The sequence below is a fragment of the Anoplophora glabripennis genome, unplaced genomic scaffold (genome assembly GCF_000390285.2).
Source record: "Anoplophora glabripennis isolate ALB-LARVAE unplaced genomic scaffold, Agla_2.0 scaffold31, whole genome shotgun sequence".
Taxonomy (NCBI): Eukaryota; Metazoa; Arthropoda; class Insecta; order Coleoptera; family Cerambycidae; genus Anoplophora; species Anoplophora glabripennis.
This window is the reverse complement of record NW_019416897.1, coordinates 580,672-597,667: the sequence shown is the minus strand read 5'-3', so window position 1 is coordinate 597,667 and position 16,996 is coordinate 580,672. Positions and strand designations below refer to the sequence as shown.

Here is a 16,996-nt window from a genome sequence, read left to right as displayed (position 1 = left end):
AGAACGTTATGTAAGAGAACCCTTTGATAACTGCATCAGATAAAGACTATTGAAAGAATTGTCAAGGGGATCTGTTCTGCAACAGGCCGGGCAGAAAATGAGTTTACTTAGCAGAAGCAGATTAGAATTGTCACAGGATTTTTTAATGGGCCTTGGACATGTAAACAAGCACCTCAATAGAATTGGTCTCAGTATCAGTGTGATATGGAGAATATGGGAGCACGAAGACAAAGATTCCATACATATCCTCTTTCACTGTGTTTGGTTAATGATAAAAAGACACAAATACCTGGGGGCAACATGTTTGTCACCTCTAGATATTCCAGTAGAGCTAGCGATTGAGTTTGCATGAGCTTGATTTAAAATTACTCTTATTAGCAGCATATATGATGTTTTTTTTTAAACACAAGGTTTATACTTGATATTGAGTAATAAAACAGTGCATTATTGCTTGTGCAATTCCGACAATGTTTGGAACTTCATCGATAGCTGGGCTGGCTCTACTTACAAGTGTTTACACAAATATATAAAAATGTGCGATTAAGACATAATTGAATTAGCAATTTTTCTATTTATAAAAAAAATTGAACAAAACGCCAATGGAGTTCTGTCTTGAGTCACTATTCATCTCTTTTTATGTAAGGGTGATTTCCAGAAGTTCTCAATAAGTTTTAACAAATTTGATTATAATGAATTTTAAGCACATTTTTACCGTTTCAACAGTTACATTTTTCGATTTTGCTTCCTCAATAACGGCGCATTGGGACAACCCATTGCCAACTTTTTTAATATGAATAATTTCAATTGACATTACCTAATGGCCGGTATTCCCTCGTCCCCCCACCCTACCCCTACCGAAATCATTCGCATTCGGAACGTTTTTCCGTAGTTTCCGCCATCAATTACACACACAATCCGCGGCTGAAAACTTTTCCTGACGGTGTACACTTTCAGCCTCGTTAAAATTACATTAATATGCCGGTTGCCGTCCGTATCAGACACACAGCTCGGAGAGAGCGACTGACTAATGCATCTCTGGGGGCGGCGCCTCGCCGATCGGCGGCCTCTCCATTAGCGTAATTTTTAACATGGTTTATCAATTCCTGCACTTCGTATCAATTTCCTGTCGCCGGATACCGATGGGGCCCCTTCCCGGACCGGAGGGCGACTTCGAATCCGGTTTTTTATTCTGGAAATGAACAAACAGTGCACCAAATGCCGGATTTGTTTGAAAATCAAAAGTTGTCTGTCTCTAATGTGTGAATAAACAATTAAGACATGGGAGTATGTGATATATAACCGACAAAGTGATCATTAAACCACCACCAAAGCACAAGCAATATTTTCACAGTTTTCAATGACCCTCCAATCAGCCTGCTGTAGCATACTATACAACAATAGATACTCAATACCTAAAGCGTTAGCTTGATTTTTTTGTTTGCTCCAGTCTCTTGAATTTAGTAATAAAATCATCACTTAGTTTAGTGAGAAAATCTTTAAGGTCCTCTAAATTCGCCCATAAACATATTGATGACATTTTCGAATTATAAGAGTGATTCTTAGATCTTCAACACTCAAACCAAGACAGGAACCATTCAGATTTACATCCATCACAATTTAACAGGACCATTCTGTCTGCTACTCTGCTTGCAAATGACAACACTTGATCATTGTACATCAAAACTAAACTCCACAAAAAGAATAACTAATAAAGTTTTAGAGCTGAGAAAACTATATTGACACGACTGAATATAGCTAATGTATCTAATAATCATACAAGTTTATTATTAACTACCAAATATGATATGGCTGTTTGTTATTATTAACCTCAGTGTTCATTTGGAATATCTCTTTCATCTTCGTATCAGTCTGCTTATAAAATTTTTGCTACCTTCCATAAAACATACCACCATTTCTCTATTCATGTAAGCTGATTATTTTACTTAATTGCACTATAGTTCACTAAAAGTATTATTTAAACACACATAAAGGCACATAAAAGAAAAATACCGTCCGTGAAAATAACAAATTAAGACAAAAACATCAAACTCTGAAAGATGTGTTGTCCCTTTCATCCAAGAAACCATAATATACAAGGTGTCCCTGAAAAAGATTTACACCGCTTGACCACAGGTTCCTTGGGTGATAAATAAGCACATCACTATTTTAGAAGATATTTTGCCTCTTACAAAATTTTTATATCGTTTATGGATTTCGAGTAAAATTGGCATTTTTACATATTAAATAATATAAAATCAATTTAAAATAATTAGATCAGTCTAGTACGAGGAGCACATAACAAAATAACAAATTCATAACAATAATTAAAATGTTCAGAGTGAAGTTAGGTGTCATTTAATTTTAGCTTACTTTGTTTTTTAATATCTTCTTTACTATAGCTGCAATTTATACTTTTGCTGAACAAACCGATATGTTAATAGTTTTGGGTTATTGTGAAGGAAATTGTTGTGCTAGTGTTCGAACATATGCTGAAAGATTTCGTAATCGAAGTAGTCCAAATCACAAAACATGTGCTAATGTGGAGAGACGCCTTCGGGAAACAGGTTAGGGTAATCTGGTTTGAAGAAATTCTAAATAATTTTCTGCGTTCAATGTAGCAGGTAATATAACAGGACCAATTAAAATACTACCAATAATACCAGCACAAACTTTAATCTTAAATTCAGGTTGGAACCGCCTTTTACTGATCCCATGTGGATTTCCATCACAATAAACATGTTCATTATGTGAATTAAAAATACTCGTTCTATTAAAAGCGGTCTCGTGTGTAAGCAGGATTTTCTTGTGGATCATCTCTATTTCTGAGTTCCTGAATACTTTGACTGAAAGCAGCTCGTGATGGTGGATCTATTGGTAGGTAAAAATTCTTGAACTGATTGAAGGTGGAATTGATGTAATAACTGGTCTTTTAATACTCTATTACCGGAACTTTTTGAAAGTCAACCTCTGCTGCTAAACGCCTTGTACTTACTTGCAGAATTTCTTCGACCCTTTCCAATATTTGTTCCTCGAGCTGAATAGTTTTAGCCGTACGTTGTATACGATTTAATGTTACAGGTAAAAAACGTCCTCCCTGAAGAGTTACCGATAACACTACGAATGAATACGATTTTCATGCATTATGGGGCCCTCCCCATTTTGCCTTATAGATATATAAGGCAATACTTAGATGAGCACTATCCTAAGAGGTGGATAGGTAGAGGAAATAATGTCCCTTTTAAATGGCCATCTCGATACCCGGACCTAAACCCATGTAATTATTTTCTTTGGGGAGCGTTGATCACCGCAGTATATAGATTTTCAGTAAATACAGAAAACGAATTATGGGAAAGAATACAAAATGAAATTGTTTATTTAAAATATCAATGTTGTTTTTTTATTTTATTGATTGATAATACTAAGACTAAAAATGTGTAGATAAGTTTGTTTTCTTTAATGTAAAGTTTTTTCATTGTTATTCCCTGCTTTGAGGCTGCAGTTATAAATTTACTTTTAGTAATCGGAGTTTTTAATATATATTTAATGTATAAAAAATGACTATTTTACTCGAAATCCATAAACGATATTAAAATTTTGTAAGAGGCAAAAAATCTTCGAAAATAGTCTTTATTTTTAAAAATATAAATTCTGGCGTCAATGGCGTACACACAAAAAAGTTACGGGATAGCCAGTACCGCACAGACAGTAGAAAGAGAACATCCTGTATATCTATTCTCACCAAATGTTATATTTACATTGCCCTTATATAAAAAAATATGTGTTCCTACCAAATTTTTCTTCAGTTTTCAAATTATTTGAAAACACTATGTTATGTATTCTATATTTAGAAGGCTATATCTCAGTAGACTCAGTGCACTTTTGTATATAGGTAAGTTAGGATAAATAGCCTTATTTTCATCCAAGGAACCTGTGGTCTAGGTTTGTCACTTACTTGAAGTTTCAGAACTAATTATCAGTAGGTAGTATGCTTTTAAAACACTTTGTACCTAAAATTTCAGAATCAGCATAGTTTGAATATTATTTTGTGTAGACTAAAAAAAGATCAAAAATTAAAATTGACTAAGCGATCTCATTGTATTAACAATGTCTTAAATCTGAAACTGAATAACATTTCGCTATTTAAAACTCTGGGGATTTTTCAATTACAACGAAAAAATGTAAATTTCCTTCTATTTTCAGTTAAGTTAATTCAGTAGAAATTAAATGAATAAAACTTGAAATGGAATGGAACAACGGGAACAAAGTCCAGCAAAAAACTGAAATGGAAAGTGATTTTCAAAATGTATTTGTGAATAAATGGATAAAAAAATTAATATTTACGTAAATAATTTGAAGAATGACTCATTTTCATAGCAAATATTAGAAAATATCCGTACATATTTAAAATTCACCCTGTAGACACATATCTAGTCTTCCTTAATTCTGATTTTGTTTCTTTTTTCAGTGTATTCTGCACAATTTGGGGTGTAAATCGCACGGGTTGATAACGGGTTTGATGAACGAATAAAAATAAACCGCAAATAAAAACCCAGTAAAACTTTTATAACCACTCAATTCGCATGGAAAGACCTAATGTGTTATTTAAATGCATTTGTACACGGTCGTCAATATAACTTTTGAATTCGAGTGTTAATACGAATTTCCGCGTTTGGATCCACTATCGGGGCGCGTATTGTCGGTTTTCGCATAATGCTAACTTCTGTCATTAGATTTGGATGCGGCACAGTTTTTCCTACATTTAAAAAATACTTGCAGCCTGTCAACAGATTCATCATTAGTAAAATTATCGTCAAAAAAAAATAAAATTATTGAATCCAAGGAAGCACTTGCAAAAGTCACAAAAGATCTATTTATTAGCATAACAGCAGCCTACTAACAAAAAGGTGTAGCAAAAAATACCTTAGGGGATGCTTATTTCAACCCCCTCCGAGGAGCAGAAATTTTCGAAACATTGTTGAGAAGTTGCACATGCATTAATAGAAAATTTATGTAAAATTTTAGTGTTATACCTTTTTTCGTTTTCAAATTACAGCTGCTATTGCATATTTTTTGAAAACTAAAATATTTTTTTTCAGCGTGAAGTAAATGATTTTCAGTAATTTATTGAAATTGATTTTGTTCCTTTACTTCTTCATTTATTGCATTGTTCATTTGAATATATTTATTTTGTTTTAACAAAAAAAAACATTTTTACCAAATTGGGTGATTAAATAGATTAAAAGATTTTTTCCAAAATAAGTTCAGTCAATGAAATCAGTGACTGTGTCACTTATGCTTTTTTTTGTGGGACAGATTTAGATTTTCCTGAGTATTAAATTCATCAGGAGGTGAAAAAAACGGATCTAAAGAAAGAAATGTAATATTTTTTAAATAACTTTTATACTTCAAATTTTATTTTGTTTTTTGCTACTTTTTGCCATTTACTGCTGTCTTTCTACAGCACGTAAAATGTAAGATAATAATAAATAAATTTAGAAACAAATGGTCCTTCAATATTAGGATGGCAGTACTGCTTTCATATAGGCATAATGCCATTTGTTCGTCAGAACCTTTCAAATCGACAAACTAAGTGGACTTGCATGTTAAATGAAATAGTTTACATACAAATGTTTTTCTTTCTTTTCATTGGCCGGTGTAGGACATGGACCAAGAAAAACTACACCAGTTTGCTAATGTTTCGACTTGTAAAGATTTAATGATTAAAGTTTTAGTGATGTAGTTTTCCTGATCTCGCGTCCCACGCCAAAGAATTTAAAAAGAATTCAAATGAAACATTTAGCAACAGCAAAAAATCATCGTACTATTTAATATATAGAATATTGTTCATAATTTAATTTATAGCTTATATTATACAGCTTCCCATATGTGAAAAAGTGTTACTTACTTTGTTACAGATAAATAACTATTAAATTAATTGATTGATTCGATTTTTTATACTGTATAAGATATTTCAACCCAAATCATATTGTCTTCTCCATTGGTCCTTCTCGCGGTAGAAATAGTTGCCTTAGTACCAAGCAATTGGGAAATGGTAAGTCGCTTTAGTCGACATTCTTCCATTTCTGCTATTTTTCTTAAACTTTAGATCTTGGGACTTGGTATTAGAAGGTACATACTTTGTGCCTATAACTTATCTGACACTTGACATTTTTCATTGAGGCCTTCGATTATGCATTGGTTTTTTTTGCGTTATACTTTCTTGTGTCCTTTCACTGCCTTTGTCTTTAGACTAATGAGCACTTCTATATCGGAAGCAAGATTGTATAGTAAACCTATATTTATAACCTCAAGGTATGAGCCTGTGCTCACAACAATTTGTAACGATTTATTTTTATTTAGTATAATTGACATATAAGATATGGTTGCAAACAAGCACAATAAAAGTGAATGTGGAGAGTCAGTCTTTGTACTGGCCAGAACCGCTGAATTGGTTAATTAATGGCAGAAAACTAAAGTTGATGTTCGATCACACCTATTAATAACTTCGCTAAATCGAATTGAATTGTCGCTGTTGTTTCTTGCTTTTGGTTTCTCTAGATTTCAACGATCTCTGGTATTATCGTGGTTCGATATTTGTGGATTTCGTGGTGGAAATTCGAAAGATCAATGTTTTCTGAAGCATTTTTTGGTTTCATGCATATATTCGAAACATTTCAAATCTTGCCCTGCTTAGTCTAGGTGGTTTTAGTGTAGGCTCGATGTTCTCGGATACATACTCTGTCAGAATTACTTTGGGACTTTTTTGGGCGATTTCTGGCTTGGGATTCAGAATATGGGTGAAATTTAATTAAATTTGTTTTCCTCGTTATCATTATTTCATTTCCTATTGTTGGTTGTTCTATTCCTTTTCAAAAGTGCAATTAATCGTCCAAAATTAAGGAGGCTGTTTGACAGTACGGCTCCCGGACGATCCACTATTAAAATTTTATCCCACATAACTCGATTACCAACTGAACTGGCGGCATGCTAATCTTGTTTATTATAAATGCAGCGCGATGTAAATTTTATTGTCCGTGTGTTTCGTTGTATTACGCCCGACAAATATTTTTATGTTTAAATCGCCCTGAATATTCTAGTTGAATTAGCTCGTTTGTACCTACATAATACAGTTATTAACCGGCATGCAATATTTCGATGTCAATCTGGCGCGATTATGCAATTTTTGCAATTAAGTTGAAACGCGGCTCCACCGGATGCAAACATTGATGTTGATCTGTTAAATTATACTTTTTAACGAGTCCACATTCGACATAGGGGCAGCAAAAGTTGTTTTCGGTATACGCCATAAATTATCAGAAAATTAAAACTTAAATAATGTTCTGAATCTAAGGCGGCGTATAGATGCTCAATTTTTTGTCTAGCATTTTAGAAAATCTAAGCAAGTTGGACACAATATTTTTTCACTATACCAATTACAGAGGTTTTCTTCAGGGTATAAGACAACTGACAATACATTTAAAATATAGAAAAACAGCATATTTTTAACTCATATGTTTATCTGACATTTCCCGAATTTGCACGCCTGATGAACAAACAGAAAATCGTATAGATATAATCACACCCGGCAGAATACTTTTAGGAAACTATTAACACAGGAATTAATCACAATTATTGATTATCTTTACAAATTTGCTCTACCAAAGAGGAAAGGTACATTTACTGATGTTTACATGTTCTCCGTGATCTTTCAATGTGAAAAATTAAAGGAAAAATAGATACAATTAAGATGATGGAAGCACTGAAAATCTCCAATTTGTTAAAAAGCAGCAAGTTCAGAAGATATTAAAACATAATACATCCTTTTAAGCCAATTTTTAATCATTTTTTGGAAGTCGGTGATGAAATAAAACCGTTGGATTTTTGTTTGTGGGTTGGCAGTTATGGAAAGAGGATTTCATAAAAAAATCATGTTTTCTGATTAATCAACTTTTTCAACCAATCAACGGAATAATAGGGCCATACTTCCTTAACACTTCTTCCAATGCGGATAGTTACTTAGATATGTTCAAAACCTTTCGTTAGAATACCGTCGTTCATGCAGCAAGTGTAAGACAATGGCACAGAAGGTAATCTGTGACAATGGTTAGACCATACATTTCCAGAACAGTGTATTGGGCGACAAGGACCAGTTCAGTGGCCTCCTAGGAATCCAGATTTGACAATAATGGATTTTTTATTATGGGATCGACTGAAATTTCAATATTGATCAACTAAAAGATGTGATTAGATATGCCATTGTTTCAATATCTTTAGATGAGGTTATAAGAAGTTTTTATGAATTACTTGTCCGTTTAAAAATATGTGCTCAATATGGTGTGTGCAGTGTGTTTGAGTAAACAAACATTTAAAATTTACGAATTGTTAATTTGGAATAATTTAATTTGTATGAAGTAGATTAATGATTACAAATAACTAAAAGCGGGCCGATTTTTTTTAAAATTGGAATTAGAGACTGTATTTTACTTTTGAACAACTTTTCCTGGTAACTTATTTCCACATTTTCACAAATAAGTGCACTTTACTCTTGTACCATTTAAAGTTTTTTAAATTTTTTGAGCACCCAGTACAAGAAATGTTAAATTTTTCTATTCCAATCTTACTTTAAGAACCAGCAAAATTTTTATCAAGAGTAACTTTTTTCGATAAAAACAAAAATAACAAACTTTTTCCTATTCAAAACCTTTTCTGTGGACATACTCTATAAGAAAAACAGTTATAGATTTTAGTTTTAAGAAGTGAAAGTGAAGGTGCGAGAAACCTATACTGAAAAAATTGAACGTAATCAAACCAATTATATAACAAAAGAAAGCTTAAAAATTGTATAAAAAGCAAGTAATAGCAGATTTAAGGGCAGATAGAAAGTTTTCCATAAAACGCTTCCATACAATATGGCATTTTAAAAAGTTTTCGACATTTGTTTGTTTAGCACAACTCTATTTATGAACTGTTAGAATTCGCTATAATTCAGTTGGGATTAATCTGTAACATAAAAGTAAACATTTGTATGTATTGTAGGAATTCAGAAAAATAAATCAAGGATGCATTCGAAATAAAATTAAAAAATGAGGTTAAAAGTCACGGGATAAAAAAATAAGAAGAAACAATATCAGTCTCGCTTAGAAACCAAGGGTGTGGTCCAGAAATTCTGGAGAAAATCAATTTGTGGTAACAATCCAAGGAAGCTAATTGTCAAAAGTAAATCTGAACTAAACCTCGGCAAACAACAACACAACAAACAAGCAAGTGTGATAGACAAAGCTACTTAGCTTTGTCTGTCTCTGGCTGGGAAAGAGATAACCCACTGGGAAACCCAAACAGATGGGGATAAGAAGAGTGGGTATCTCAAAGAGATCAGGAAGATAGTTCGAAGGTTTCACTTCCATAAGCTATTCGAGACTTAGATCAGGACAAATTGGAGGAAAAGCTCCAAAATGGTCAGGGTGACAGATGCAGGAATATATGGACTCAGATAAGGCTTGAAGACAATCCGATCTGCTGAGGGTGTTACCTGGCCGAAGAAACTTTTCTGCATATATTGGGCGAATGTCCAGGATTTGCACGTAGTAGAATGACGCTCTTGGGAAAACCCTTTTCGGAATCCAAGGAGCTGAGGCAAGGAAGCTTCTGGACTTTGTTAAAAGGACAAAGCTAGTTGCGAAAAAGGTTTGAATGAGATCAGGATCAGTTATACACTACAGTATATAAATAAGGACTAGAACAAATCAAAGTGAGTTAATTTTAAGAATCGATATTTGTAAAAATAGTTGAAGTTTAGCTAAAGGTCAGGGTACCTAGTTTTTTTAAACGAAAATTTTTCTTTAAAAGAAAAAAACCTTAATTCAGTACGAAAACGAAGTTATAATAAATAAAAAATTCCCAACACAGCGCATTTACCGAATACTATACAACTTGATCAAATTCATGTCCCCGAGACCTTAGTAGGGCCTTCTCTGCAATGTCATGCATATCGATGTTCACCGTTCGAAGTTCAGATAGAGCATGAGCTCCAGTGCTAGCATGGTAAAGTTGCCGTTGCACCTCTAAAGATGAACTTGGTCAAGCTATATAGGATTCCGCAGTAACTTAGTCCCTTGGAGACCAAGCTCCGGTAACGACTACAACCGGCATCGCAAGAAGTTTAAACCTAGACGAAAGAATACCACATACAGTATATGTGTTTTGTTTTCTCCCCTCAAACATTCTAGGCGCACAATATTTCCAAAAATAACGTAATGACTTTGAAATTACAGAGTCAGCCTCGTTATTTTTCACAATTACTCGTGCACTATGCATTGTACCCATTGTATAGCCAACTACTGTTTATAATAAACATATTATGCACCATGTGGCTTTCGGGGGCGTTGAGCAATCTCCCATCGTAGGGCTAGGATCGCGTACACGTGCCTGCCACGTGCCCACCCGGATTCATTGTGACCAAACGTAGGAAACGGCTATTTCCCGTACGGCGCTCATTACTCGCTTATCACAAGTCGTTTAGCCGATCTATAAACACGTACCGCGTCAGTCCGGAGGGAGGAAATCTTGAAATATTATTTTTTTATGTATGTGAGCCGTTTATCTATGTTAAAATTCGTGTCGGGGGCATATCGGGGGCTCTAATCACCCTTGATGAGCAAACAATGCTCGAAATTCGGTTTCGGTCGCGATGGTATCGCGTTGCCCGCTCGCCTTCCGGGATACGCTTCTGCGGGAATTCATGTTTGACATTAGCGCTTTATTAATTATGGAGCGTTTTTGGCGTTTACGTGTTTTTATGTTTGCCAAATGGAGATGGTATCTCCGTCACGTAATAAACGCACCTGTAAATACCTTCAAAGATCTATTCTCTGAATTAATGCTAAAAAAGACTGCTACCTATGGAATATCAATGGGTCTCCTCTTCTTTTTTTAGGATAAAAGGAATGCGCGCCACTGATTTCTACTTAAAAATTAGTAACTTAAAAAATAACAAAAACTATATACAGGGTGGGCCATTAGTGTTGTGAGAAAGTACAATAACTCCCTTGTTACTCATAATACAGAAGAAAAGTTTATATAAAAGTTGTACAAAATCAAGAAACCTAAATTGCAAAATTAATTTGAAACATACAGGGTGATTAGTAAAAACAGGATACGCCAAAGATTACAATTTTTAAATGGAACACCTTGTATATTTTTAAACATATGGACTTCTGAGAAAATTCTATATATGGTAATATAAACAGTTTAACATTTTAGTGCGGGGTTGCCAAGTTATACATATAGAAAATTCTTCGAATTTTGGAAAAAAGCATGTCCCTGAAGAAGTTATATTAACTTTCAACTACTAACACTTGGAGCAAAAATATTGGACAGAATTATAGGCAAATGTTAGATAAAGGTTACTGTATTAGCAAATATCGATATTTTATACAGGGCATTTTTCATAATACGAGAAAGTTCAACTAAAATTTTTTAAATGGAGCGCTTTGTATTTTATTATTCTATTTTATTCACATATCGGTCCACTTCAACTTTCATTAAGCATGTTCTACACCTAAAATTGTTAGTTTTTAAGATATAGCAACATTTCTGAAAAACGAATTTTTTTTATATTTGGTTGCACGAGATGGCTTTGGAAAAAACTGTCACATTGTGTCAACTTGTCAGTTACTAGTAAATATTGATTAGGTATTCTATAAAATAATTTGTAAGGTCACTCAATGTTTGGGGCGGGATTATTGGACTTTACGTTATTGGACCTTATTTTTCCGAGGAACATTTAACAGGGCAACTATATCTTCATTTTTTACAAAATACCATTTATTAGAAAATGTACCGCTGAATATTCAGAGAATGTGGTATACCAAACTACCCCCACTACCAAAGAGGATATGAAAAACCGAATCCTACCAGTTTTTCAAAATATCAACATTGATATCCTAGATAACATTAACACCACATTTGAACGACGTGTAGAGCTATGCCTAAACCAAGACGGCCGTCATTTTGAACACTTGTAATATTAAATATTTGATTTATTTTCGTATCTATTTTATTTTATTTTCATTTAATAAATAAAATATAACGTTATGTTCTATTAAGGTTTTTTTATAATCGAATATGTATAAATCAAAATTATTTTATAGTATATCAGCTAATAAATATTACGTGAGTTTTTTCCAAAACCATCTCGTGCGACAGAAAATAATAAAAATTAAGTTTTTTCAGAAATGTTGCTATATCTTAAAAACTAACAATTTTAGGTGTAGAATGAAAGTTGAAGTGGACCGATATGTGAATGAAATAGAACAAAAAAATACAGGGTGTACATTTGAAAAATTTAAAAAAATCAAGTTTGGACTTTCTAAAAATGATCGTATTATATAAAATGCCCTGTATAAAATATTCATATTAGCTAATATAGGAGGCTTTGTCCAACATTTGCCAATAAATTTGTCCAATATTTTTACTCCAAGTGTTAGCAGTTGAAAGTTAACACAACTTCTTCGAGGTCATGTTTTTTTCCAAAATTGTCTACATAACTTAGCAATCCGGCACTAAAATATTAAACTGTTTATATTGCCGTATATAGAATTTTCTCAGAAATCCATATGTTTAAAAATATACAGGGTGTTACGTTTAAAAAATGTAATCTTTGGAGTGTCCCGTTTTTACTAATCACCCTGTGTGTTTCAAATTAATTTTGTAGTATAGGTTTCTTGATTCCGTACAAGTTTTATATAAACTTTTTTTTTGTATTGTGAGTAACAAGGGAGTTATTTTACTTTCTCACACTAATGGCCCACCCTGTATATAATAAAAATTGCCTCATTGGCAGTAACAGCTCGTGACTTTGATACTAAGGAGTGCTCGAAAAAAATGAAATATACCTAACTGGGTAGTTTTGTTTTACTATTGAAATTACTTTACTTTGTGAAAAGTTATTTTATTATGCGCTTGATACAACATCTCTGAATTTCTTTAAGGCATACCTTAGTAACCGTCAGCAAATAGTTATGTTAAATCTTCACAGGCTGGTATTGTTTCTTCGGGGGTTCCACAAGGCTCACTCCTGGGCCCCCTCTTGTTTCCCATTTACACGACTGACATTTTTAGGTCGGTAGATGTAGAGGCGAACTACGAGGAACCCACGTAGTCAGAGTTTTGCAAACGAATTTTGCGAGTCGAGTTAAATTGACTGCACATTATAAATTTAACATTTCCTTTTTAATGTAAATTAAATTTTAAATTAAATTTTTTGATACTAACAGTGAAACAAAGACCTACGCTTTTTTATCATAGGCACATAAAGAAAAAGATGATATGTTCTTTTGATCAGAACCTGTTGTTGATATGTTTTCGGACTCGCCTAACAGGAATTTGAAGTCAGTTTGGCGCCAGTCCTACCATTTTCGAGATAATGTACCTCAAATTCTCAAAATTGGGTTATTTGCTAATATGCTTAAATATTGTGAGAACGTGGAGCAGTTGGTTCATATATGGGATTCCATAACCCTACTGGTACATTTTTGGACTCGTTAAACATGAATCTGAAGGAACTAGCACCCACGATTTTCGAGAAAATGTCTCCCAAATTCTCAAAAATGGGTGATTTGTGAATGTGCTTAAATATTCTAAGATCGTGGGAGCAGTTGGTTCATTTATGGGATTCCATAACCCTACCGGTACATTTTTGGACTCATTAAACATGAATCTGAAGGTATCAGCACCCACTATTTTCGAGAAAATGTCTCCCAAATTCTCAAAAATGGGTTATTTGCTAATATGTCTAGAGATTGTAACATCAAGCGAGCAGCTGGTCCTTATATTTGATTCCATAGCCCTACCGGTATATTTTTGGACTCCCTAAACCCGATTATGAAAATACCAGTACCTACCATTTTCGAGAAAATGTCTGAGTAACGAAAAAAGATCCTGGAATGAAATGACCAAGTATTAAACCAAGTTTTCATAGTGATTTTTCCTATCTCTCCTGTCCCATGAACACAGAAAAAAGGAAAACTTAGGAAGTTCTGATTGTTGTCCCAATATAATAGTTGTGATTTTGATATATCCACAAATACATCACTTGTGGTTTAAATTATTTTTTCTTTATTCAAGACTTTCTTCATATTGTCATACTTTGCTAGATCCATCCAAGGAAATAAATAAAGTGAAGGAATCCCTCGTTCTAAAACGACGATTTAAGAAGTTGGCTTCTTTTCTAACTAGATATACATAGTAGCAGATAGTTAGAGATATTTCTGACTATTGTAGTTAAGTATGAGTTTATTTTGAGAAAAAAACCAATGCACAACTTTTTATTATCAAAATCTTTTGTTCTTCTTGGTGTGTCACTAACTAAATAAAGAAGTAATAATTAATTTTTAAAAAATCACGACACAAATAAGTAATTGGTATTCCTTTAGAGAAAGTAGGTCAGTTTTGAAACAATATAGAGATTAGAATACATCTTAGCCCAAGTCAAGATAGTTTTGAAACATTAATCTAAAAATCAATAATATTTAGTTTGGATGGAAATACATGTTACGTCTCATTTCCAAACTTTTTTAGTCAAAAGTATTTAACAAATTCAATGGAAGATTCAAGTTGCCCTACTTATTCTTTGTATATTTTACGCTTTGTATCTGACAAAGGAAAGGTATAAGGAACTTTTGCTAGTTCCTCCTCCAGAAATATTTTCTAACATTTCTGTTACATCCTGTAGAGAAAATATACACCGAGCACTTATTAATTCGTACGAAATGATTCCTTGTCCGATATCAAAGGCGATGTTTCGTGCACGTATATAGCCAGGAAATATATTATGTGTTAGAGTACAAATTACAATACATAAATAGAAGTCTATTAACATCTGCTAATAATAAATCAGTTGGCCATCCCCTCAAGGCGTCAAAACACCCTTAAAATGTTTTGTTTCCTGAAAATACCACGCTCCGCCACAATGTGGATGTTTAAAATGTCATCAAATTTGTCTCTCTAGAAACAATTTGGAGTATACAGTACGCGCCTAAAGTATGGAATAAATTCAGTAAAAACGAAACAAATTTTGTTTGGAAAAATCCTCGAACAGGTCGATTTTTAATTTAAAAAATACATTTTTTTTAGCATAAAAGGCGATTTTCAACCGTCATTTGTTTTCGAGTAATGACGTCATCGACATTTTTTTAAATAGCAACCCCCTATTTTTTTTCTTCATTCTGAAAGATCGTTTCATTGTCGATTCGACAGTATTATTAAAATGTTGTCATCTTACATATGAAAGTTTTCGAGTAAATGACGATTGAATGTTAGAAAACCTATCAAATTTAGTTTTTCGAAATGCCTGAAGTTTTTTTTGAATCACGTAGGTGTAAATCTTTACAAAGTGTCACTCCCGGTCGGTCATACCGACTTTCTAAGTATTGTAAGCGATATAAAAATTATTGTTGAATTTAAAGTATTATGGCATATTTAACTGTCACACAAAGAATTGAATTAAATTCGTACAGAAATACATAAGGTACACTTACTGTTATTTAAAAAAATAATCCTATGACACATTTTTCGTGAATAAATATTTTATTTATTTATTTATATTTCTTTGAGCAAAGTTCTTTGACATACGAAAGTTTATTTTTAATGTTCTACAAACTCTATGACAGATGGTAGCTGGATTAATTTCAAACATTTTCTTATATGAACATAAGTCCGATTCATTTTTGTTTAAAAGTTTAAAAAATATAACTTCATATTTCGTAGTATACTGATAAATAAAAATGATGGCTGCTATAATAATAATAATTATTATTTTTGTTTAAAATTTAAACATTAGTTAATTCATTTTATTAACCAAATTAACAAGTCTTTGGACTATAAAAATTGTTCAAAGTATAGTCATCTTGAACCCTTTTCTGATAGATTTTCCCTTTCGAATCGAAAATGCATTTTCATTTTGTCGTAGGTTTCTTTCTAGTCTGACAAACATTTTGTGGTCAAGGACGTGACATTCAGGAAATCTATCCCTATACAATTGGACAGCTATTATAGAATTTTTTGTTGGGATTCATCATAAATTTTCAGTGATCACTATTTGTCTTATATCTCAAGTACTTAAAATTAATACCCATATTTGTCACAAAAAATTTGCCAGACAAATTGAAAAATAGAAAAATTGTGTCGGACAAAAGAAAATTCGTAAAAAATATATTAAAGATTAAGTGATTTATTTTTGTTGTTTTGTTTTGAGTTTCAATTAGAAATACGCGTATAAACACAATATACAAATGCCAGACAAGTTGAGATGTTGGAAAATGTATAAATGAATTGAAAAGTTACAAAAAAATTAATGAAAACTTGATTTTCTTTTTTTTCTAATTTATACGATTTATTTTTGTCTGGCATTTTGCATTACTATTGAAAATACATATACAGATACATATACTTCAGTTTAAAATGTCAAACAAGTTGGGTTGTTCGAAAATTAAAAAATTAAATTAAATTAAATTAAATTAAATAGTTGCAAAAAAATAATGAAAACTTCCATTACGTCGGAAATAGTATCTTGAGTATATTTTCCGAGTAATTACAGCTTATAATATAAAGGGAAAAAGTCGAAAAAAATGAAAAATTTTTTTTTTTACAACTTTATTTATTTATATATTTTCGAACAGCCCAACTTGTCTGGCATTTTTGGAGTTTGTAAATGTATTATTTATTAAAAAACGAATTGCCAGACAAAAAAAGACACTGAAGTTTTCATAAATTTTTTTACAACTATTTATTTAATTTAATTTAATTTAATTTAAATTTTCGAACAACCCAACTTGTCTGGCGTTTTAACCTGTAAGTATAAATATGTATTTTCAATAGAAATTCAAAATACCAGACAAAAATAAATCGTTTAAATTAGAAAAAAAGAAAACCAAATTTTCATTAATTTTTTTGTAACTTTTTAATTCATTTATACATTTTCGATCAGCTCAACTTGTCT

At 32.4% G+C, this 16,996-nt stretch overlaps 1 protein-coding gene across 1 annotated transcript in view; it reads left to right on the top strand.

Moving 5' to 3' along the window:
* LOC108905704 (transcription factor collier) overlaps positions 1–16,996 on the top strand; it is a 204,941-nt gene that overhangs the window by 53,754 nt on the left and 134,191 nt on the right. The window lies entirely within an intron of this gene.